This window comes from Haliaeetus leucocephalus, unplaced genomic scaffold, assembly GCF_000737465.1.
Source record: "Haliaeetus leucocephalus isolate CR32 unplaced genomic scaffold, Haliaeetus_leucocephalus-4.0 Scaffold406, whole genome shotgun sequence".
Lineage (NCBI taxonomy): Eukaryota > Metazoa > Chordata > Aves > Accipitriformes > Accipitridae > Haliaeetus > Haliaeetus leucocephalus.
Window position 1 is genome coordinate 2,528,136 of NW_010972842.1, and position 26,018 is coordinate 2,554,153.

At 40.7% G+C, this 26,018-nt stretch overlaps 1 long non-coding RNA gene across 1 annotated transcript; it reads left to right on the plus strand.

The window, feature by feature from the left end:
* The first annotated feature begins 525 nt into the window (after positions 1–525).
* Positions 526–21,397, plus strand: LOC104835824. The gene is made up of 3 exons (XR_774778.1): positions 526–600; positions 7,393–7,396; positions 21,385–21,397. It is a non-coding gene; the product is annotated as an uncharacterized LOC104835824 (long non-coding RNA).
* Positions 21,398–26,018: the final 4,621 nt, after the last annotated feature.

Below are 26,018 nucleotides of genomic sequence, written 5' to 3' on the forward strand. Positions count from 1 at the left end.
AGTAAGTTTGCAGATGACACCAAGTTGGGCAGGAGTGTTGATCTACTTGAGAGTAGGAAGGTTCTACAGAGGGATCTGGACAGGCTGGATCGATGGGCTGAGGCCAATTGTATGAGGTTCAACAAGGCCAATTGCCGGGTCCTGCACTTGGGTCACAACAACCCCATGCAGCGCTACAGGTTTGGGGAAGAGTGGCTGGAAAGCTGCCTAGTGGAAAAGGACCTGGGGGTGTTGGTCGACAGCCAGCTGAATATGAGCCAGCAGTGTGGCCAGGTGGCCAAGGTGGCCAGCAGCATCCTGGCTTGTATCAGAAACAGTGTGGCCAGCAGGAGCAGGGAAGTGATTGTCCCCCTGTACTGGGCACTGGTGAGGCCACACCTCAAGTCCTGTGTTCAGTTTTGTGCCCCTCGCTGCAGGAAAGACATGGAGGTGCTGGAGCGTGTCCAGAGAAGGGCAACGAAGCTGGTGAAGGGTCTGGAGCACAAGTCTTATGAGGAGCGGCTGAGGGAACTGGGGTTGTTTAGCCTGGAGAAAAGGAGGCTGAGGGGAGACCTTATCGCTCTCTACAACTACCTGAAAGAACGTTGTAGTGAGGTGGCTGTCAGCCTCTTCTCCCAAGTAAGAGGAGATAGGACAAGAGGAAATGGCCTCAAGTTGCACCAGGGGAGGTTTAGATTGGCTGTTAGGAAAAATTTCTTCACCAAAAATGTCAAGCTTTGAAACAGGCTGCCCAGGGAAGTGGTTGAGTCACCGTTCCTGGAAGTATTTAAAAGACGTGTAGATGTGGTGTTTAGGGACATGGTTTAGTGGTGGGCTTGGCAGTGTTACGTAAACAGTTGGACTCAATGATCTTAAAGGTCTTTTCCAATGTAAATGATTCTATGATTCTATAAGACCTCAGCCAAAAGGCCAAGTAAAAATGTTTACTTGAGAGTCATTTAATTATAGAACTGTGATAAACATCTGAGGATAGTAGACATGGATTCATTAGCTTTCCATGCTGTGATGTGTGTTTCTTTAACGATGTCAGTTGTTAGAAGTGTCAGTTTTCTTGTTTTCCTCACATTTCATATATTTAACAGATGGTCACATCTTAAAGATCTGATCCTAAATGCTCCCTCCTATAGATGTAACCTCCATCACCACTGTCATCTTTTTCTTCCAGCGAGGCTGTTTTCAGACTTGGGATCTCTTCTCATCAAGTACTGCATATTTTTTGTTATGTTTTAGGGACAGAAAGAAAAAAAATGGTTTTTTTCACGGTTGGTAATAATCTCTTACTATAGCAGATTTCAATGTAGCTTGCCAATGTTTCCTACTGATTTCAAGTGTCTGAAGCGATAACTCACCATTAAACAATCTTTGACATTATTCCATGTCTACACCATTATATAAAGTAGTAGTTATTTCAATCACGGAACACTTCTACTTCCACTTTCCTTTTCAGTTAGTTCAAAGATATAAGAGAAAGTACGAAGTTCCATCTCCATTCAAGATGACAGTAATTTCAGTCCCTATAGCAAGGTTCTTTTGTCATTTTATGACTTCCAAAAAAAGCCACTTAAAACAAATAAACAGTAAGGAAGAAGTCTCTATAAAAATTAATAACTCATAACAAATTTATTTCTGGATATACTACATCAGAATAATAATTTGCATATTTTCTGCCAACTGCCATTTGCAAATCCCTGGGATGGTTTTCATCTAACTGTGATCATAACAAACCTTTCCATCTGTGTATTTTTCTATGAGAAATGTTCATCAGAATTGTTCCCAAAAGCTTGTTTGAGCTTATGGGCTCAAAAATCTCAGTGTGGTTCCATCATTCTCATAGGAAAAGTGATACAGAATTTAAGAAAAAGTTATAATTGTTCCCTTAGCTTGCTCAGCCATTCCAATGAATAGATCAACTATAATTTTGCTTTGAAAACACTACAAAATGTATATTAGCAATACTATTTCATTAAGTCCTTCTAAATTCTAAAATATGTTTTCTAACACACAATTTATGTGAAACGTTTGTCACTTCAAATCCACTAAATTTCATACAAATTTATAAGCAAGGATAATTATTCTGAAAAATAATAATTCCACATTTCTATAGCATTTCTATAATATTTTCTGAAGGCTCCAAAAGTTCTCCCCAGAGAGTTGCAAATTAAACACATCAGTATCCCAGAAAATATGTTAGCTCCCTTTTACGTGTGGGTAAAATGAGGCCATAAGAAGAAGGTCTGTCACTTACTAAGGTATTTCTTACTCCTGGCAATAGTTGCCTGTGGTGTTGGATACAGACATACTTGACAAGTGATTTATAGCAAAGTCCCAGAGAAAACCCTTGTTAGAATGAGAAAAAGATCTAGATACACTGATTCTCAATTCTGTTTTAACCTTAAAATTATTATTTGACTTTTTACTGATGGAATGGGAACAGCTATAGTAAATTACAACAAAAGGTTGTATATAAAGGAAAGATCTTATAGTCTCTTTTGAAACAAAAGTCTCAGTGAAATGAAATTCAGGAAAGTACTTCAATGCACATGTGAACCAACCCTTGTTTACAGAAGTGATTTGCAGAAGTGAGTCTTCTGGGTTTCCCAATTCAGTATACAATTCTCCTCTGTTCCAGAACCTTGCAGGTAAAGAGGTAAGCAGAACTAAGGGAATGAGCATTCTTCCAAGAAACAGGAAGATTTAGGAAGGGAGTAAGGATTATCTGAAAAATGCGTCACAGCTTCTTTTAAAATAAGCCATCTTTTAAAGTAGGCCATCTAATAAAAATGTGCATTTTCCTGCTTTCAGACTGAAATAAATACATCAAAAGGAAAACATTTAAGCAAGTATTAAACTTTAGGAGTGTGCCTAAGTGAGGTACTGAGTAAAAAGACTGTCAGAATCAAAGCCCGATATGGGCAGGGAATTGCTTTTGCAGACAGTAGGACTTTGCTGGAAGAACACAAGGACAAGCCATCTGCTCTGAACCGGACAGGAACAATAATCTAAATGAGAGATCTGACTTAATACTTTTATTTATTATTTTCTATGAAGTCAGCCAAGCAAACATTTTCATATCAGATTTACCTTGCAAATCCGGTAAGACACATTTCTCATGTGAGGCACCTTGCCAACAGTGGAGCAGTAAGTAGTATATCTAAGTAAGTGTGCCCTATATCTAAGAGGTAAAGGTGGCACCATACCAGCTAGCATTGACTGGCACCAGTATCACAGGAGAAGGACATCAAGGCATCAAACAATAAAGAAACAGATAAACTTACCGCGTGCTATAGCACACAAGCAGCATCTAGCCACATTTGCCAGTGCACTCCTAAGACCTCCTAACACACCCCTAATTTCAAGGAAGATGCTATCATTTTTGCCATGTGATAGAGGCACATCTATCTAGTCATGTGTTGATGAAGGGGCTGTGGAGAGAGGGAACGAAGGAGGCAGGGAACACGTCACAGGCTGGCAAAACCGTGAATTCAACCACCCTCCCACTCCTTGCTCATGCCTGCGGGTGCTTGGAAAAGAGGCTGCAGGAATAGGTTGTGGGCTGGGAAAACTGTTAGGCAGGCTGGATCCATCTGATGGGTCATACTTTGGGGAAAACTGAGCTAAACTATCAAAGAAAACAATTGAGAAGCCTACAGGTGTTGCTGAGAAGTTACACTTTTTTACACTGCAGCTCATCAGAGAGCATACAGAAGCACCTCCTTGTTCTAATAGAGTAGACGGTATTAAAGTCATGTGTCCAAAACAGCACTAAAATAAATCAATAAATTAAGGGGAAACTAGTCACACAGTCCAGAATGCATTTGCAGTGAAACTCAAAAGGAAGTTAAGATAGAGGGATAGTCTTACTTCTGCATGGGGACATGGAAATCTGAGTTCTCAGCCCTCGCACTGATCTCCTGGCTGATTTTGAGACAGTCACTTCACCACCCCATGCTTCTATTTCCCCAGCTCCAAAGTTCTGACAAAAATAATTGTCTCACTTGTTAAGTACTTTTGAGATCTGATTTTATTGATATAAATCAAGGAGAATGTTTAAGAAGAGGAGATGCAAGCAGAGGTATATAATCTGTTGCTAAAACCTTTATTGGAGGATTAGAGCAGAGAAAGTGTTTTACTGGTTTTTTAAGAAGACACTCAAAGGGTGAACCCAAGAATTACAGATCAATAAGACTTAATCCAATTCAAGGTCATTCTAAATGCAAGGAATGATTAAAATCAAAACAAAAATAACCCCACTATGGTAGTGACAACAAAGCTCTATCATAAAAAAAAAACCAAAGCACAAATAAACAAGATCATGCCTCTTAAATCTATTAGAATTATTTTGTTTATGGATAAAATAAAAGAGACATTGTTGATATTTATACGTTTACTAGTTTTACTGTGGTTTTGGACTATTGACTCTAGGAGAAAGAGTCAGGTTTTGAAAGTTCAAGGCACATTTGGCTGAATACTCTGGAATGCAATGGCAGGTGATAGATTCTAGATTAGCTGGAACCATACAAGAGAAATGTCTAGGTGTTCTGTTAAAACTACGTATTTTGGACAGCTGAAAAAAAAAGGAAGAAAAAAAAAGAAAAAGGTAGCTTTCATTTAAAAAGGCATAGAAAATAATCAACAATATTTCTAATCCACATCCTTGGCTAACCTTCACAAAATAGTAAGCGGAGATTAGGAGGATCAGAAACACAGTGACTATTGGGAGAGAGAGGGATGACTGCAGCCCTGTCCAGAGAGTTTTACAGAGAGAAAGGGTCTGGGACAAGCTTTGCCTTTTATTGCATACATAAAGACACCTTGCATGCTGCTGAATTATAGTCCTTCACTTCAGAGACCCTGCAGGCCATACTCATGAACTACAGTACTGAAAGTGCTGTAATGTCACCACAGGCATTGTCACAATTTCCCCTTGAATATCGTTATAGAGCTCATGAGTAAAGCAGTTTAATTTCCAATAATTTTTGTGATCAGCTTGTAGTAAGAAGTACCTTTTAACACTCAAACTTTCAGATTGCCACAATAAATAGGCTACAATTTTGTTTCAAGAGTTCATTTAATTATTTAGACTTGTAGAAATACAAACAGTGCTATGCTGATGAAATTTGGTAAGATACAGTTTTCACTCCTGGAAGAAATGTTTTAGGAGACTTTGAAAATACATTTCTGGGAACTGTGATTTGATTTAAAACATATTTTATAGAGAGTGGGATGGGGGAGTGTGTTGGATGCAATGAATAATATGGAAAAAAAATCATATCACTGCACCAAAATGCAGTGGATTTCAAAGAGGAAGGTGATCCCCTATTACATATTTTATAGGAATGCTGTAATTAACTAAAGCCTTTTTTGATTTCTAAGGTAGTGCAGCAAGTAAACAGTGTAAATTTGGTGCTTACTCAGCATTTATACAAAGGATTATGCACTGTGATACAAAGCAAGGAAAGATTTGATTTGTGACTTTATATTGGTAGATCACAAATTCATAGAGCTCCTATGAGCAAGGAGCCATGATGATTACCAGCTCCTAATAAATGCCTAAACTTTCTCTGATGCACAGATTTTTGTTTCCTTGATAGGAATGTTGTCAGACTAGGTTTCATTAGTCATGTTTATTTTTTTGATATCTTTGCTCATTAAAAAAGGAGTTAATTAAATGAGTCCCAAATAGTGAAAAAAATTCTATGTAAACCAAAAAATGTCTGGTTGGAAGGCTCCTATTTAGACACAATATTGGCAATGAAAAAAAAAATCCTGTCCCTGTGCAAGCTTTTGCAAAGCATTTTTAAGGACAGCCTTAATGTTGCATTAAATAAAACAAGCAGAGCAGCATGCAAACTCTTTGCTGTGGCATTTTTTAATAGCGCAATTTACTGTAATTTTGAGACAGTCAGGTTTCCCAAATTCCCAAAAGAACATGAATGTTTTCAGCCTAATCTTTGTGAGGCTCAGGACTCTGCCACAAAGCACAAATCTGTATCATTAAGATAGCAGTTCTCGGCAAGTGATAGAAATAACAGCTCGCTTTCTCACAACAAAAGATGCTGAAGTACAACCAGCATTTTCTAAACTCTTTTAAAATGCCTTTAAAATAAATATATATGCTTATTTACTCCAATGTACTATAAAAAATCATGGCCATTTTCTCTTACATTTTTAGAAGTAGCATTCCAGGATGCCATGGCTAAAGCACACTGATACTGTCAGAAATTATTATCTCAGTGGCTTAAAGATGTCAAAAAGTATCTCTTAACTGATAGGAGAGGAATTTAGTGTCAGACATTTTCAAGACAGAAGATGACCACCTTTTCCTTAAATAAGAAAATGCTGTTAACTTGGGAATCCTCAATTAAATTAGAAGCTTATGGCAATGTAGCAAAGAGCTGGGCTAAAGACAGATCCCTTTGTTAAACAGAGAGATTTTATTAATACACATTGTGCTGTGTAGGAGAGTGACACAAGGGAGACCTTTGTTAAGGTTTATTTTACATAACGGCAATTTACCCATGGGAGCAGTGCTTATAGGTAAATCGCATCCCCCTGCAAGCAGCTCTCCTTGGTGGGGGATTGATTCTCCCAGCGATGGCAGGCAGCAGCTGTGTCACTATTCTCTGTGGGCTTCCACGGGGGTACAAAAGCTGTATTTTATCCAGGTCTTGTGCGAGCCCTGCCAATAACACAGAACATCTCCCAGCTTCTGCCCCTCCTAAAATGGCCAGTTCCCAGTAAAGAAGAAGATAGGAAATACAGACAATGGTCTCAGGGTCCAAGATTTGTAACTCTCATCAGCGCTTTCGTCCACAGCAGACTTTTTTTGTCTTTCTCTAGACTACTTCAGTTTCAGAGTATTCTTTACTCTGTTATCCTCATCTGAGAAAAATAATAGAAGTTAGTATTTTCCAAAAATTCACCTCAGTCTCACACACGGCTGATATCTTACATTTCTCTCATTAAAACTAAGGCCTGTATTTAAAGGATCTTGGTATTAAATTATAACAGTGCTCCTATGGAAGTACATACATTTATTTGAGCACCCAAAAACATTCAACATGATTAATGTGATTGCAACCAATGACAAGGTAATTTAAAATGATCACTAAAAATATCACCCTCACATACGTTATTTTTAGAGTATCTACAGCAGTAGCAAAAACAGCATGGAGAACTGGGCACAACTTTCACAAACACAGTATAAGATGTTAAATCTAAAAAGAATAAATTAAGTTACTGGCATCTGTTTGTCTAGAAATAGAATCATCTTACAGTATGCTCTGTATAGAGATGGAAAACACACACTTTTGAAGATGAATCAACATTTTCAGAAAGAGGCACTAATTCTGAGTATGTCATATTCTAGTTGCTCAGCTTGGACACATGAAGGCTGGTTTGTTCCTGAGCTCCTCTCCATGTTTCAAGTCCTCTGTCCATGTGTTTTCTCTCACGTATAAAATGGAAAGCATGGCCTCATATACTTGGAGGTCCCAGGTACCAGACCCCATCTACTTCCCTCCCTGCTTAGTATCTGCCCAGCATTGAAAGAAAATAACCATTTTTTAAATGTGTTGATTTTAACCATTAGTTTCTCTTAAATGTTGAGGGGAGGGGAACAACCTTTACTTCACTCAATAAAATTCTTATTAAGACCTGTAAAATTGCCAGGGTGGTTGAAAGTCAAGCCACCTTAGAGATCATGGAAAGAAAATATTATCATGATCTCCTGAAAATACTACTACAGTAACAAAATAAATATATGTTAATACTCACTGTATCATTTTTCTTAATTTTCACTAAAATTTTCAGGTGCAAAACTCCTGCATCATAGGGTAGGATACAGCTTGTGAAATCTCTGGAAAATCCAGTTCTCTTTTTTCCTTTTCCAAAGTAAATTAAATTTCTATAGACAAGTACTTTGTCAAGATGCTAATGCCAACAATTTACCCAACTCCACAAGATGTGACAGTATGAAGTTATAAAATATGTCAAAAAAGGTAAAGGCCGTGTTTCATGATATTTTTAAAGAGCACATTTCTTTTTAATTTAATACATGTTCATGAAACTGTTTTGAAGATTAAAAATTCTGTGTGTATGCATTACAGCTATTAACAATATTAATTTATTTGTATTGGGCAGAAAAGAAGAAATAATGCGTGATATCGGTTATGCAGGGTAGGCAATAGGCATTACAGCTGTCTACTTGTTTATTTGCTTGATAATATTTTGCCATTAAAATTAAACTTAAATTGTGAGAGCAGCATATTCCTGTAGCTTGGCTCACATCTTCCCTCACACACTTCTTGCAGGCTCCTACCCAGGAAAGCATCAGTGTGATGAATTCTGTTGGACTTAACAAGATTCAAACACAAGCTGAAATTAAAGCACATGTTTGAGTGTTGACCTAAAAAGAAGTGGGTTTATGCACTTTTTTCATATTTTTTTTAAAGAATTTAAGAACAACTGTTATTTAAGAGGTTAAGGACAATTACATCATTTTGCTAGTTACATCTATTGCATTATTTTGTGTTACACCTTGTACTGCTACTTGCTGGAGAAATACTTGCATAGGGTCATAATACCTGTGCTTGGTGGGACTCTGCAAAAGCCTGGAGATAAGTCAGTAAGCTCAAGTTCAATTGTAAGTATACTGCGATGAAAGCTGTAAGTAAAATCACAATTTTGCCAAAGAGAAGATGAATTTTACTGTTTGTCTTTGCACCATATAATGTTTCTTCATTTCACACTAAATGAAAGTCAGTCATGACTAAGGACAGCATGTGAATGTTATTCTGCAGCAAACATTAATAAGACCATGTTATTTCATAAAGACTGTCCCATTTTCAGTGTCAGTGAGGCTGTTTTTTGTCATTGATAAGGGCTGTCAAGTCCTGTAGAACTGTTTAATTAGAGACCAAGAGAACCACTGATAATCAATATGGTCCAACTGAAATGATTCCAAAAACTTTTCGAATGTAATGACTATGATAAATCATTCAAAATTCCATATGTTTAGTTAAAAAGGTCTGTAACTATGCTCCAAATTAAATTCTGTAGCACTTTGCCATTAGTCCTCTCTGTGATAGTTAACTGCTATCTGTTAACATTGACAGAATATTGAGAAAAGCAAGATAGCTGTGTTATTTTGACTGCTATTTGAGTAGGCAATCTCTTATCTACATGATTGTATGTAACTGTTAACCTATTTTCTGGACAGAGTTACACCTATGAAACTTACTCTAACAATTTTCTCAAGCTTCAAGTAAGTACCTTGTGTTTTAGTGAGTCAAATTTGTTTAACCAAATCAAGTTGTATGCTTTGTGTTGTTTGGTTTGCTTTGGTTTTCCTAAGTATTCCACATCATTATTGAGTGGTTCCTAGGACACAACCAGAAATACTGGAACAGAAATATGAAATACTCATTTCCACTCCCCAGTGAGAAATTAACTTGTGAGAGGTGGCTCAGAAGGACAACTGTGCAGATGAATAGGGAGAGCAGAGTCTTTTCAGAAGTAATCTAAGCCCCAAAAAAGGATGGAATAGGTTTTCATTCCGTCCTCCATAAGGTGAAAGAGGTGTTAATGAAGAACTTTAACTCAATTTCCTCCTGAGATGGTTCCTGGAAGAGTTACGTTGTTGATGATGCAAGGTAAGAGAGAAAACTTCAGTCATGCTCAAAATATGGAAAAGTCAGACTACTCCCAGAATTTGCTTTCTATTGTAACTTATAATTACATAATGCTCTTCCATTACAGTATAATTGGACAGGTCAAAACTGCAGACTAATTCACAAATTAATTAATTCCCAAACTGCAAACAGTTAAAACTTGCTACAGGTTTGTCATTTGTGTTCAACTCACATACAAATTCATAGATTCATGTAAAGTCATTAAAATGTTGTGAACAGCCAAAGACTATGTCTCACAATGCCTTTAGACCTCCATTTTACTACACAAAGATATAATCTTTAAGATTCATTTGTGGTCCATAATTTTTCCATATGAAATGTCAGTCTTATTTTTAAACTAGGAGATGGATGGATGGATGGACAGACAGATAGATTTATTTCTACAAATCCTTTTTCCAAAAACATCAAAGTTGTATCATGTAAAATATCTGGCATCAGCTATAAAGCGGGGGGGCTGATCCTTGAATAGTTCTATACCTTTGTGGAAGGTGCTCTGCCAAGTCAGTCTCTTTCAATGACATGGAGAGCAGTGCCGTGCACTTTGCATCGTGAAAAGCTCTCCAAACAAGAATCTGAGCAACTGTACTGGCCAAGGGACAGTAGAGAGGGGAAGGAAGCTGACTTGTGCACCTTTATCTGTTCAGCTGTTACTAACAAGGCAAAGAGACGGTTATTACAGATAGGAAACACTACATATTTTCCCTCATCTCAAAACTAAGGAATAAATTTCTCTCCAACTACTAAGTGACAAGCAACTTCATGTTAAGTATTCTTCCAAGAACAATGTTAGAATGGGATCTCCAGTCGCCAGTTCTCAGTTCTAATCCAAATCAATCCATTTGTTGTGAGTTGCATTGTAATAAAATCAGTTTTGCAGCCCTTCCTCAGGCCTTAGTAAGATAAATTCTCATTGATTTGTTTTTTGAGTAATCATGTTTTAGACATAACTTTTAATATTTTTTAAATGCGCTGGCATCATTTCTCTAATGTAAGGGAAAATAAAGCGTGAAATGGATTGTCAAATTCATCTAAGGACCTACTAACCCTGAGAATGTTAGACGTGTTAAAGGCTTTGAAACATTTTATACCTTTCCAAAAAAACCCCGGAAACTGTAGCCTCAGACTCTAAGTCTCCGTTTTTTATGGGCACTGATATGAGTAAATGAAAACCCTTCCAATACATTATCCATGTCTGCTACACTTCCATTCTCGCTTACAACTTCAGAGACCAGAGAAGAATTAAAACATTGTGAGTAAAACCCTGGCCCCACTGAGACAATAGATGATTTGTCATTGATGCACTAAGATCGCCAATTCTTCAGATTTTTTGCAGCTTCAGTGGGTGTTTTCTTAGTTACCTGGTTATGCTGGAAAATTCATGTTAAGTCCACACAAGTGTATTAAAAATGAGAGTTTTCTTACAATAAAATTTGGACCAAGCTTCTGCAATTATTCACTATTTGTTTGTATTTTTTACGTAATCATATAGTCAGATGTCTTATGAACTCTATTGCCATTGACATAGCATTTCCAATAATTGGAAAAATTGGACACTTTCTCCCTTCCATAGCAAATACTAAAGATTTCCATTTTAAAAGAATTTTTTTGTTGTCATTCTGTCAGATATTTAACCAAACACTCTATTTGTAGCTATTGTACTTTAATGGCCAAGCTACTGATATCCTGGTATGTTTCACAGCTCTAAGTAAGGAAATAGTGTCATCCCTATTTACCAGAGACACAAAACCTTCCCATTCTAGCCTCCCATATTTTTAGGCCATTCAGTTTTATTTAGTGACTCCTAGACTGAGCTGAACAACTCATAGTCTGAAAAGAAATCTAGAAAGTTATTCGGCTCTGTTTCAAAAGTAATAAAAACGATGAACTGAAGCAGAAACAATAAGCTGTCATACAGGAAGATTATGGCAGACCTGAAGACTGAACTTGGTTCTCCTGGGTCTCAAACTAACCACGCTAACATCTTATTCTCTGTTCCATTCTGCTCAAGGCAGCTTCCAATAAAATAAGGGAGAAACTCCTCTGAGAGTTTAAGAAGTGTTAGAGCTGACAAAATGTTCCTAACTAAATGCCACCTTGGCAAGCTTAGAACTTTGCAAAAAAATTATTCAAGCTGCATGCCTGCCAAAACTCACCTAAATACAAGTGGTCTAATTAAGGCACGGGTCAAGTGCTTTTCCCATGGATTGTTTACTAGATAATACACCAGAGGCAATCAGAGGTGTAGGTTCCTGGTGATCAGAAAAACTGGGTCGTTTGCATAATTTTTACTCAGGGGTCCTGTTTTCTGACATCTAACTTCGCAGACATAGCCTCATGCCTCTCTTCATTCACAAAATGTGTACGAAGGGTAGGCTTCCAACTAGCTTTACGCCAAGACACAGTTCTGCCATGAACCAAGTTGTTCCATTCCTGGAAGAATTCCTCTGCAGGAGGACGTAATCCCAAACACCCGTCTACTCTCCAAGCAAGAACGATGCAGGAGCATGGTGCCTGGGAGTTAGCTGTCTGCGTCAGATGGCCACAACTACCACGTAGCTTTGCTTGGTGATCGTGGAAGAGCACAGCATTTGGTGGATATCTGAGAGGGCACAAAAGGCTTTTACATGGCTTAGCCTTTGTCTTCATAGATCAAACAGCAAACTTGTTTGGCTTGCCCTGAAACACACTCAAACTAAAATACAAAGTTTTTCTCAGGAAATTAAAAGGACTAAATATTTGGATTAGAAAGCTATTTCAGTCTTAACCTCTATGTTCTATCAGCGTGGTGTCTCCATAATCTTTCTCCCTTTCTTTTGTCTCCCTCAGGCTAAAATATTTTGTGCATCCAGCTGAGGAATGTGGCTGGGCAATGGAGAACTCTGCAGCAGGAAAAGAGAAGAAGTTTTTCCTTCAAATGCCAGTTCATTTTAACTTCCTCCATACTCCCTTCCTCCATAGGATCAGGGTACTTGGCTGTCTGCAACTATCCATAGGGCTCCACTGTCCTGTTTTCTGCCCTCTGTGATGTTTGATCTGTGTTTGTTTACAGTAAATGGTACAGTACAATATATGTTTTATATAAAATAATCCAGTGTCTGTGCAGCAGAGGGGAAAGTACCACAGATGGTGAGGTGGAACCAGAGGAAGGGAGGGAAAGATGGAAAGAAACTGCGCTTTCCTCGAACGCGGCTGTGCTTGCTCAGTTGGAGGAAACTTTGGGTTTGCAGGACAGGGCAGGTAGGAGGGAGTCAGGGCAATCCAGGAGATGCTTGAAAGGAGCAGGGCACAGAAACGATGTCAGCCTCAGGGGCAGTGGAAAGCGGGAAGCTACCTAGGGAACTCAGAGAAGCCCCTACAAAGGGAACCCCTGGAAGTTGCTGGGTTGGAAAGTGAGACTGGAAGAAAAGACTTGTCCCGCAAAGACGCTGGGAGATTTGTTTTCAAATCTTGGTATTTAATGCTTCCTCCAGTTGGCTTCTTAGAGTTCACTGGCTGTAGTTTATACGCCTGCATTAAACCAAGGCTGGGAGCCTTCTAATGTGTTGGTGTACTCACCTCAAAGAAAATATTGACTAATTCTACTCCCAGGCTCTGTTGATTGGGGTTCTGTCATATTCTTTTTTTCTTAATGTGGACAACAAGCTGTTTCTGGATTTCCGGCTGTTGCTGTATGACAATATCTATGGAAAGGGTTGTGTTGTTTGCACTTAGAGGTGCGCCACAAAATTCAGGGACTGTCTTCTCTTTTTTTGTTTGCTTGTTTGTTTTTTGGAACAAATAAAGCTTTACAAATCCCTACTCTAGGCCACACTGGGATTCCAGATATTTGGCACTTGCTATTTGTTTGCTGTTTGTTTTTGTCTCACTTTTGTGATGGGTTGACCCTGGCTGGATGCCAGGTGCCCACCAAAGCCACTCGATCACTCCCCTGCTCAGCTGGACAGGGGAGAGAAAATATAACAAAAGGCTCATGGGTTGAGATAAGGACAGGAGAGATCACTCACCAGTTGCTGTTACAGGCAAAACCAGACTCAACTTGGGGAAATTAATTTAATTTATTGCCATTCAAAATCAGAGTAGGATAATGAGAAAATAAAAATTAAATCTTAAAATACCTTCCCCCCACCCCTCCATTCTTCCTGGGATTAACTTTATTCCTTAATTCTCTACCTCTTCCCTGCACAGCAGCGCAGGGCAATGGGGAATGGGGGTTGGGGTCAGTCCATCGCCCGTTGTCTCTGCCGCTCCTTCCTCCTCAGGGGGAGGACTCCTCACTTTTCCCCTGACTCCACCGTGGGGTCCCTCCCACAGGAGACAGTCCTTCACGAACTTCTCCGCTGTGAGTCCTTCCCACGGGCTGCAGTTCTTCACGAACTGCTCCAGCGTGGGTCCCTTCCCCGGGCTGCAGTCCGTCAGGCACAGTCTGCTCCAGCGTAGGTCCCCTGCGGGGTCACAAGTCCTGCCAGAAAACCTGCTCCAGCGTGGGCTTCCCACGGGGTCCCAACCTCCTTCAGGCATCCCCCTGCTCTGGCGTGGGGTCCCCCCCAGGCTGCAGGTGGAGATCTGCTCCCCCGTGGACCTCCCTGGGCTGCAGGGCGACAGCCTGCCTCACCATGGTCTTCCCCACGGGCTGCAGGGGAATCTCTGCTCCGGTGCCTGGAGCATCTCGTCCCCCTCCTTCTGCACTGACCTGGGGGTCTGTGGGGCTGTTGCTCTCACAAATATTCTCACTCCTCTCTTGTGGCTGCTGTTGTGCAGCAGTTTTTCCCCTTCTTAAATACGTTATCCCAGAGGCACCACCACCATCGCTGATGGGCTTGGCCTTGGCCAGCAGCGGGTCCGACTTGGAGCTGGCATTGGCTCTGTTGGCCATGGGGGAAGCTTCTAGCAGCTTCTCACAGAAGCCACCCCTGTACCGCCCCCCCCGCTACTGAAACTATGCCATGCAAGCCCAATACAGCTTTGTAATTCTTGGGACAAAGCTTCTTTTACAGGTAAAGGTAAATGTCTGAATTTCTGCTGCACTGGGACCAAATCACTTGAGTTTCATTTTGTGAACAAATGCAGTTTCACAGCTCATTGCTCAGACAGTGCCCAATGGAGAGGATGTGAAGCAAACAAAGGGAAGAAATGTAGCCATTAGTAACCCTGGTGGTACCTAACCAGAAAAGAGTTTGCATTCCGAGTAGGGATGGCAATTTCCCTGAAATAAAGCTCTCAAGGTGTGCAGACAGAAGATGTTGCCACTTCAGTTAGGCAAATAGATGCAGGGACTGTTTTATTCCTTAAGCCAGCAAGAATAGGTTTAGGTTTGTAAAACTTTGTCCTTTAGTATCTTTGCGAGTAAACAGATGCAAGGCAAATTAAAACAGCTGAGACTGTATCTAGACTCACTTCAGCAGACTGCGGCTTTCCACAGGGGAGTTATACATCAGCTGAATAATGCAATTTATAAAGAGCATGAGGTGATCTGCATTTATCTACATTCAGGAAATAACTGCATAAAATGAGCCCGATTCTTCTCGCATTTACCCAGTTTTCAGATGAATTCCAGTGGGATTTCTCCTTACAGCACCCTGAATGAGAATCAAAACTCACGGTTTCGCATAGCAGCGATGAATCCAAACAAGCTGGTCTGCCTTTCCACAGGGATGAAAATGGGCACGCTTTTTCAGAGCACCCTATGCAGCTGCCATATATGCATTATACGTTCACATGACTTCAGTCAGTGTAAGGAAAGGTATTACAACGGGTGGTGCTTGTGAGAGACATGAACGGCACTCTGCGTGCAAGCCCATCTCCCGCTCCCCCCCCAGGCTGGGGATGACACGGGGATGCCTGTGCAGGTCCAGCCTGCCCTTCTCTTAGGTCCTTCTCATTGGAGGTGGGGGGATCCAGATGAGCCTTTCTCGGGGGTGACAGCAGCATTTCAGTGCAGCAGCTCAGGGTCCAGGGGAAGTCACCAGCTCTCCATGGGTGTCTGCATGCCTCAAGAGACCTGCCAGAGCTGGGAATGGCTCCTGTGGATGCTCAGAGCTGCACAAAATCCAGCTCCCATAGGAAACGCCAACAATGAATGCCTTAAAAACATCTTTATGGAGATTTTTTCCAGGTAGCCTTTTGGGTAGAAATACTTCTGCGCTACTGCAGAGGCTTTTCTTGCATAAAATGTTCAACGTACTGGTATTCACCTCATAGCCTGTGGGAACTGCTCTTTAGTATCCAAGAGCTGTTCATGAGTGGATCTATGACTGTGTTCCTATCTCCTCCCGTGAGCATTCGTATCTTTTCTCAGCTGTTAACATCTTGGTTAGTTTTCCGAGGAGATTAGAAGCAAGGCCTTAGGAATGATAAATGCTGCTGAAAATAAAGGGGAAGAATTAAGAAGACAGGCCCAGCAGACAATATCTATTTTGCTAGGATTTGATTCTACTGAGGGGTACTTTCTTGTGGATAAGAATAACAAGTCATCGCCTTTTCCGGATGATAGGAAAGCATAATAGCTGCACTCTTCTCAGTCTGTTCTGAGTATCTGCTCTTTACTTTTTTGCAAATTAGTTCCTTGTAAAAATGTCACATTGCAGTGCTGCTCAAAGGCTACTTAATATTCTTTTCTTAAAAGAGCCGTGTACTCCCTGACATCTGAAGTTTCTTTAATCAGCTCTGAAGACGGCCCATCTTCCACATTGTTTTTCTTGCTAAATTAGAAAGAAATGCACCCCACCTACCCCACCCTCTGCCCCCCATCTGTGTATTTCTCGTTTGACTTTTGGGGAACTAACTAGCTTTGGGACCAACATTACTAAAGATAAAGGATTTGGCCTAGTCATGCTTTTAAGAATTACTTACAAAACTAAGCATTTCACAGAATCTGATTCACTATCTTCAAGCTAACAAGGCACCAAGCATGTCATTATGAACTTCTTGTTCATGATAAGAAGAATTTTCAGGCTTGAATTGGTTTTAGTGGCATTTTTCAAACAAGTAAAATACAACATGTAATAAAATGGAACGTTCATTTCTGTGGAAATTGTAATGTTTCACTCCAAATAGGGATAAAAAAGTAAAATCAGAATTCTATTTATGCTGAAGTACTATGATTTTTTAATATTGGAACACTTAATATTTTATATAAGGACATTATAAAGTATTATATATGAAAAAATACCATATTCAAACAGATACTCTAGCATTAAAGTCCAGAGTGAATCAAAATGATAGTTGAACTAAGAATTTTATCTCATAAAAATGAGCCATTTTTCTCCACTTGTACTTAATTAAGTTTAATCAATTTAAAGGAATGCTTTGTAAAAAGTGGAGAAACATGTTTTACTAACACTTAAAAATGAATAAAACTATAGGGGCAGCTGTTTAACCAAAACCCTTTCCGATCAATTTTAAGGTAAAATAATCAATCATTGAAATACCTGGTCAGCTGCAAGTTTCAACATATATTTTGAACCCGTGAATTGAAATAGGCCACAATTTTCCATGTGGACAATTTAAAATGGTGTGACTATACCTCTTCATTTCCAAAGGGGCAGATAAGGGCAGTAACTGCATTTAATATTGCTTTATGGAGCCATGTAAGTACTGTTGAATGTGTTGAACTGATTTTAGCTGATTTTAAAGAAAAATCAAGTTATTTTCCTTCCCTCCACAAGTATATCTGCCTTCTAGAGCTCCAGAAAGCACAACACTGCAGGTCCATTACATATGTCCTATAACAGCCCCCCAAACACTAAGCACAGGAGCTGTGATCTATAGATACAACCCATGATGGTTTGTTGGACCGAAGAACAAAAAGCAGACAGAGAAGAATGTACAGCAGGATCAATGAATCTTTGCAGATTCTGCTGTTCTCCAGTACAAAGTGCAAGAAAAGCAACACCTACAAAGTTTGCTTGAGTTATAGTATAAGATCATCAGCAAAAGAGATTCACTACTACTCCTGCAAACTGTGAAGAAATTCCGTCCATGGATCCTTACAAGAAATTCCATGTTCAGACCCCAGAAAAATGAATGAGGATCATATCAATAGTCTCGAATATTAACAATGACCTAGTTGAGCCAAATTATATATTCCGTTTTAATTTTTCCTTTTAAAATTAATTACTTTTTTGAATTATTTTTTAAATTTTCCTGCAAGTGTGAAGGTTGTAAAAATAAAAATGTTATAAATATTTTTTACTTAATTGTTATATTTGTGTTTATGAACAGGTGGTATTCTGTATGCGCCATAATTTAAAGTAAAGTAATGACTAGATTGCTACCAGAGCAGCTCCATTGTGCTAGGTATGAAAAGGAAGGTAGAAAGCAAGATCATCATGGTTTGGGTTGGGTTTTGCAAGTTCTATGCCTCAAATTTATTGTAAGTTTAAGGGAAAAGGATGATGGAAATTGCAAAGATCATAATGATGTTTAGTCTGTAGAATGAAAAATGTCACAATTCCTGAAAGGCAGGAAATCTGTAAGCTTATAAAGAATTCACCCACACTGAAAAAGAAGAATACATAAAGACTCAGCAGCACCTCTTTTGTGACATACTCTCGCCTTAAAATGAACTTTGGTTTGGCAGAGAGTTGCAGGAAAATTGTGTAAGTGTGTGCTACAGAGAAGCAGCAGTGAGCGGGTTAGTAGGAAGGGGGTATAGGCAGCAGGCAGGGGAAAGCAGAGGCGAACATATATATATATTATATTTATTATATTCTACATATAAAATAACCTAATACCACCCCTTACCTGCCACGTAGCATTGTAGGGGATTGTTGTGGTTTAACCTCGGCAGGCAGCTGAGCCCCAGCTGCTTGCTCACCCTCCTCCGGTGGGATGGGGGAGAGAATCAGAAGGGTAAAAGTGAGAAAACTCGTGGGCTGAGATAAAGACAGTTTAATAGGGAAAGCAAAAGCCACACACACAAGCAAAGCAGAACAAGGAATCCGTTCCCACTCCCCGTGGGCAGGCAGGAGTTCAGCCATCCCCAGGACAGCAGGGCTCCAGCACGCCCAACGGGGACTGGGGAAGACAAACGCCATCGCTCCCAACGTCCCCCCTTCCTTCTCCTTCCCCCAGCTCTATATGGGGAGCACGACGTCCTACGGGCTGGGATCTCCCTTGGGTCAGTCGGGGTCGGCTGTCCCGGCTGTGTCCCCCCCAACCCCTTGTGCCCCCCCAGGCTCCTCGCTGGTGGGGTGGGGGGAGAAGCAGAAAAGCCCTTGGCTCTGGGTGAGCACTGCTCAGCGGTGACGGAAACATCCCGGGGTTATTGACACGGTTTTCAGCACAAATCCAAAACACAGCCCCATACCAGCTGCTATGAAGAAAATTAACTCTATCCCAGCCAAAACCAGCACAAACATCCATGGGCACCCTCAGGGCTTGAAATTGCTATTTCTGAGCTATTGGGGTTCTTTTTCAGCCTGCTGTTTCTTCATATTTCTGACATACAGCATTTAACCCTGTGCAGCTATGGGAACCTAGTTTTCAATGAGCAATGAATAGGTTCCTAAAATTTTAATAGGTTTGTTATTTCAGGGAGGGGTGTACAAGATTTCCATATTAAAGGACGTATCAGAAGTATCGGGAGTCGAAGTGTAGCACATAAGACCAAAGAAGGCACTAAATGGACAGACTTCTCTAAAGGACTTCTTTTTCTTGCTGAAGCATCAGATCATATCAGCTTCTGTTCTTGCTTGTTGTAAGGCACTTTTAAACCATACTGGCAGTATAAAGGACTTCAGTATTACTTGGAAAAGATCCCATACCTCTTTAAACATTGGATCTAGTCAAAAGAATAATTCTGTAACAACAGCGCTGCATTTCTTCCACCCTCTACTCATCTCCAGAGCCAAAGTATTTGTTGCACGATGCTCTCTAGCTCATTCTGCTATCAGCAATGCAGAGCCATTACAGCAATCAGATGTAATCTGCTTTATCACCAGCAAAGCAGTTGCGAGGAAAATTTCAGATTACCACAATTTTTATACTAATTCAGTGAAAGTGTACACGGTATTTAAAGCACGTCTTGTTTTTCAGTCCCAGAGTTGTATTTTCAGGCATAAAATTTGGGTGGCTTACTTAGCAATTTTGTTTTATTGAGCGAGCACATACTTTGCACATATTACGAAGGTTGAGTATGAAACATCAAGGTAGCATTTTTAACAAGTAAATTTTGCAGCCAGGCACGTTTAGCCAAAAGCCAAACTTTTAAGCTGATTTTCATGCCGTGTTGCATTGGTAGAAAATTAGCTGTGGCCAAAGAGAAAACTTTGGCGGTTAAGCCTCATGGCTAAAATAGCTAATGCCCTTTCCTGTGCCAGTACAACCACTGGTATTGTATTCCCACGACTCCCTCTGGTGGCAAACGTCCCCATCCCAAGTGCTGGATAGCATCTTCCTTCCCTCTTTTTTTCCTGATGCTACACATGGGTTAGAGGCATGCTGGTGGATTCTCAGCTCATTCGGGCCAGTGGAAATGCTGGTAAAGTTTTTGTTCGGGTTATAAGATCCCTTTTTCTTACTTTTAGTTGTATATCTACAGTTCAACTGAATAAACAAACTACTGTTAAATCTGCATAATATTGAAAAGACTGCAGAAAAATGTTAATTTAAATAAATATTTTGTGAAAGTAATAACATTTCTGGTTTACCTACTTCCTTTTCACGTAGCCCACCATTATATAAACACCTCACAAATGGTCCTGATTTGTCACAGGCCAGGCTGCTGAGGCAGAGCGGCATCACAAATCCAAAAATAAGGAACTGCAGCCTAAAGGAGGCAAGTGGTTTTCCCAGTTTCACATGCAAAAATTAGTGGCATGCTGGGAAAATTAAATCTGAATTTTCTTCATACCTGGAGCAATTTACACCACCTAGTTATAAAAAGGGACCTTAACGTCTACTAACTCACTTTCAAGGTTTTTCTTTCCCACCATTGGAGATGGCGCTGCCTACCTGCTGCAATCCTCGCCAGGCCATCCCTCACTACCTGCTGCCTAGACACTTAGCAGTGGAGCCTGACAGTCTCTGTGTGCCCAAAATCCTGGCAAATGTGGTAGGAATTTGATGGCAAAAGACCCATCGTGGTCTGGTCGCCCGACTTTATGAAAACTGATTGGTACCAAAACTATCTTACATAATTAAGTCATTTTAATGACGGCTAAACTCCTTTATAAACATTGCATTGCAACTTTTTTTCACTTACGACTTGTCCTTTCTTGTGCATATCTGACCTCACTTTCATCAAGCAACGCCATCGTGGCTAAAATATCAAGAGAAATTACAGATTTTAAAGAAAAAGTGATCATCAGCAAACTCACTAGCTGAAAGGAAAATGAAAATATTTCTGTTTACCCTGCTGTCAAATCAACTGTGTTTTATTTGTTGCATTACACAGATTAGTAACCCAGGTTTTCACAAGGGCACTGTGCTGGTAAGTCCCACTCCATACCCACACCAAACATGTAACTCCTCCTCTTATCATGAATAAATCATCTCAGCTGAGTACATAAGGATGATGTGCAAAAGCAGCATGACTGGCCCAAAAGGTAGAATGATACAGTGGTATGTCTGAGGGATGAAAGGAGAATGCGGTATGAAGCACTGCAATGCATGATGATGTACTGGGAATCAAAACAGAGCAGTCTGCCATTAAAGAATAGCGTGCATTACTGGAGACTGGGAGACTAAGGAGGTCTCTTATGTCACCTCTGCTAAACAGGATCCTACTATTTTTAACATTTTAATTCAGGTTAGAATTCAGGTCTCTCTTTCAGACACACACGCCTCCCTGCCTATATATACGTACACAGTGTATGTGACATAATTTTCCATTGCCTCGAATGGAAATTTTTATTCAGTGATTTCTTATTCCAAGGCTGTTCTGAAGAAAGGTAGTTCCAGTTACGTGATCCTAGTGAATTCATTATGACTAAGGCTCTGCTCTTTATCCTGTAAGTACCTATGCATGGCCTTTTAAGCTTGAGTTTTATTTTTCTAGATGAATCATACCTATTGCAGCTCTCATGAAACAGAGGCATGCCTGCCCCTGGTGATGTGGAATCAAGATAATGGTGCAGACGGAACCTGAACACATCAGTCCTGTCCCTGTCTGACAGAGAAGAGTCAACTCTTGCAAGACTTTTTGCCCTGTTTAGGTTTGCCCTGAATTATAACTTCTTAGAGTAGACTGACTGATACTACAAAAGAATGAGGACTGCCAACTATAAAAATTCATCAACACCAAAGGCCATTCCCATTCCAATACCATAACCATTTGGTTGCATTTCTCCCTCCTGAGTTTTTTTCCTCCGGCCAAGTGAATCTTCTTTTTCTAGCTGGGTGGATCAACTACAGCTGAAGGCAGAGCTACCTAAACCATCTAAAAACCAGAGCATTCTCCTGGTACAGGGACAGTGTGGATCCAAACACCTACAAGCTCAGGAATGAGTAGAAATCAGAGTTGTCCGTTCCTGGGTAAGCGCTCCCAAATGTCAGGTGTAAGTAGGACCATGGCAACTAATGAATTAAACAGCAGTATTGCCTGCAAAGCCTCTGGTTTTCGTCTCGAGCATTCAATACTGGGGAGCCCTAAACTGAACTACTCTGTGAAGTGTTGAGTTATTGGTATCACGCTCTGTGAACGACATGAACCAAACAGAGAAAACACAATAACAATGCAAATGATGGAAGGGCTGAAATCCAGAACTTACAAGGAAGGTTATGGAAGAGTTAGGGCTGTGGGTGGAGGTCATGATCAGAAACTTGGGTACCTCAAAGACTGACTGCTGCTAAGTAAGAAGGATCTGTTATCCATGTCTGTGGTAATAGGACAAGAAATAGTACCCTTAATCAAAGAAAGGATAGTTAGGCCAGATATTAAGGCACATTTTTTTGCAGCAAGGTAATTATGCACTAGAACAGCTCACCAGGGGAAACAGTAGATTCTCCGTCACCAGAAGTCTTGAGCAACAGGTCAGATGCAGACACAAACTCATTCAGCCTGGGGCTAGCAGAGGGTTAGATGATCTCCAGCTGTCACTTTTAGTGTTATTTTTCTAGGTGTTAGGATTCTCAGAGCACATGTAAGGGGTGAACCTCTGAGGTGGAAAGGCATCCAAACTCTATATTGCAATAGGTTGTTCATCAGGAAATAGAAACATGCCTGAGTGAAGTAGTTGCTTGTATTTAGGTGCCTGAAGATCTTTCAGACTGACCTTGCAAACATCTCCAGATAAGGCAAGAGCGGGGATGCTCTCTGCAAAGATGTATTGCACACAAAGTTTACAGCTGAGCACAGTAATACCCATTCACAGCATATTGGCATGTGACAGGCAGGAAATTTAGACTTCAATGAAGCACGACTAGCTAATAATAACAATTGCACAGTTTATTCATGGGTGTAAATTTGCATAGGTTCCTCGGGGCCAGTGAGGTCAGCAACCCAACAAGTTTTCTTCTCCCAGCTCTGCAACAAAATTGTGCAGTTATGTACACCAAGATATACAGTTAAGTCTAGACAGATAAAGTCTTACCTAAGCAGTAAATGTGTACAACTCAGGTTTAAACATGGTATAATTCAGGCACAAACTCTTTTCCATACCTGAGTTATACAAAGCATCCACAGCCTATCTGTTGCAGCTTTTCTTCCTGCTCTGCTTCTTTAGTAATCCGTCCAGCGTTTAACCTGAGTGTTTCAGAGGCACTTCCTCTCTTAAATTGTCCCCGAGTTCAACCATCTAAATGAACAGAAACTGTAATTGTTTCCTGTCCATATCATGACCTCCTTAAATATCCCTATTTTTAAGTACAGTATGCATTGATAGTGGATCCTTAGCTAAAACTACAGCGTCCAGGATCATGTGCACTTAACCAGTCATCAAAGGATAGTGTAAGCATAGATTCACGGTCTGATTCATCTGGGGTTTTATGTACACAACTCCCTGAGCCATTAGCTGTTGACACAGTCCTGGGTAGAAGTACTTATTAGTGGATCTAATTTTTTGTACGGAAACATATATCAGCAGCACCATATAGCTAACTGTGATGAAGACACGCAGAATACAATTTGGATGATACCCTTGTTCTTCAGTGATTTTATTCATCAAGAAGTCATATGGAATAGATATAATTAACATTGCTCATGTATTTTCTTACAGCATTCGCAGCATTTTAACTGACTGTGTCGCACAGAGGCACTAAAGAAGCCCTGCAGCATCCAGCTGAACAATGCAGCTGGGAAGAAGAAGAGTCGAGCTCCTCTCCCTTCCCTGCGAGAGGTCCCGCTCGCCACCTCCGAGGAGTCTTGCAGCACCATTAGCTAGAGCACTCGCAGTACAAAATACTCCTTGCTTTCAACCGAGGTGAAACAAAGTACTGGCTCCAAGAAAAGATAAATAAGCCTTCAAACCTGTGCTATAAAGAAAGTAATGTAAATGAGAAAGGGATGAACTGAGCAGGAAATAAAACAGAGACGGTTTTACACTGCAGCTGTTCTACTTACTGTGTGCTGGCAGTCTGTATGTTGAAAAATGCTTATTTCTCCCTGGGACTAAAGCACTAACCCTGTCACATTATGCCCCAGCCACCATTTCTAACCCCGAGCCCGTCTCCACATCACTTCTTCCCCTTCCTTGCTGCTCCCTCAGCCGCAAGCTGCAGCCCGGCCACAGAGGCGCGACAGCAACCGGCCGAGGGGAAAGGTCTCGCTGTAGGTTTGCAGGCAGCGGGTACAAGGGTACTTACCGAGGGTCTGCCTTTGTTCGGTCCCTTTTGCCGAGAGCCTGGTCCCCGGGCACGCTGCAGGCTGGCGCCAGGACGCTGGCTTCCCTCCCCAGGTCCCCTTCACTGCTGAGTTTTTAACGCGACGAGCCGTGGCTCATTCTGCACACGCGGCCATGGGGTGCAGTCGTACGCGGGCGGCTGCCGGGGTGCCAGGGCAGAGCAAAACTTCTCGTTAAGGTCTGTGGTCATTCCTACTAATGTAGCAATGTTACTGAGACACTCAGAGGAGGGTGATTTATTGATATATTGCAAAAGCGTGTACTTTTGCTAACAGGTAGTTAAACGATTGAAGGCAATGTTTTCATTCCTGTAAACTTGCTTATTGGCTCAGTCTAGGAGAAACAATGAGTACACAGAGGAGAAGGCTTCGACTGCCTTTTTTTTTTTTTTTTTCTATAAAATGTCCCATAAGTAGTTTGTCAAGGTTGAAAGATCATATTTATGAACAGGTTGGTTCTGGGAAAAGTCTTTGCTTGTTTTTGTGGTCAGATAGGAGCAAAATCTGCTTCCCACATACATGTCTTTCCATCTACCAGAGTAACATCTTTCCCTAAGCAATTTCTGAATTATCCTTTTTTCTGCATCTTCTTTTCTCTATTTTTCTCCAGTCACTGGATATTTTGTTTTCCCTTTTCACTTACTGCAATATTTTCATGTACATTTTGAATCTACTTCTTAAACTCCTTGGTGATTTAATGAAATTCATATGTCTTTGATTTCTTTCCAGAATCGTGGCCTAAAACATATTTCCTATCCTCTCTTTGATGTTTTGCTTTAGGGGAATGTTCTTTAGATGGACTGTTCTTAAATGGCACCCTCTGTGGAGACTCTATTCCTTTCCGTAAGTACATTTTAAACTCTATCTTAATAGCACACTCTACTATTCACCTTTAATGTCACCCTGCTTATCACATCAAAGTAATGGTTGTCCGTAGTGCTTCACTGAGGTGTAATGAACAGTATATCTGACAAACATCCGATGATTTGCATATGAGTACGCTTCAGCATGGTTTCTCCTGAAATCACCCCCTGTCTGAAACAGAACTCACTTTGCTTCTTTACAAATAAGCAGACTTGTCCCCAGGCTGAAATAACAGAATCTCTTACCAAATTCCTAGCAAGGGGATTAAAACTCTTCAGAGCACCCTATGGGGAGACAGATGAAGCCTGGAGAGAGCTGAGCTCCTCCAAAGCCTTGTAGACCATCTCCTGGGTGGGAAGAGCCGGGTGGAGCAGGCGTGTTAGTCGGCACTGCTTCCCCACGCACAGGTCATACGGGCCCCTCTGCTACTCCTCGTGCGGTGACCATCCTCTCTGCTGGCGTCTCACTATTTTTGAATCATAGGAAGGTCAGATATTTCAGATTAGAATCTCACTAGAGATGACTAAGTGTTTCCATAACATATGCATCCCTCAGTAGGCTGCTACCACGGTAATTCGGGCTGCTTCAGCCCTAAAGACGTGCTCTGAAATAGTCTCTTCCCCAGGCAAGCACCTCCCCAGCTGAAGAGTTCGGAGCACCCGGGCAAGGGCAGGCTGCCGAGC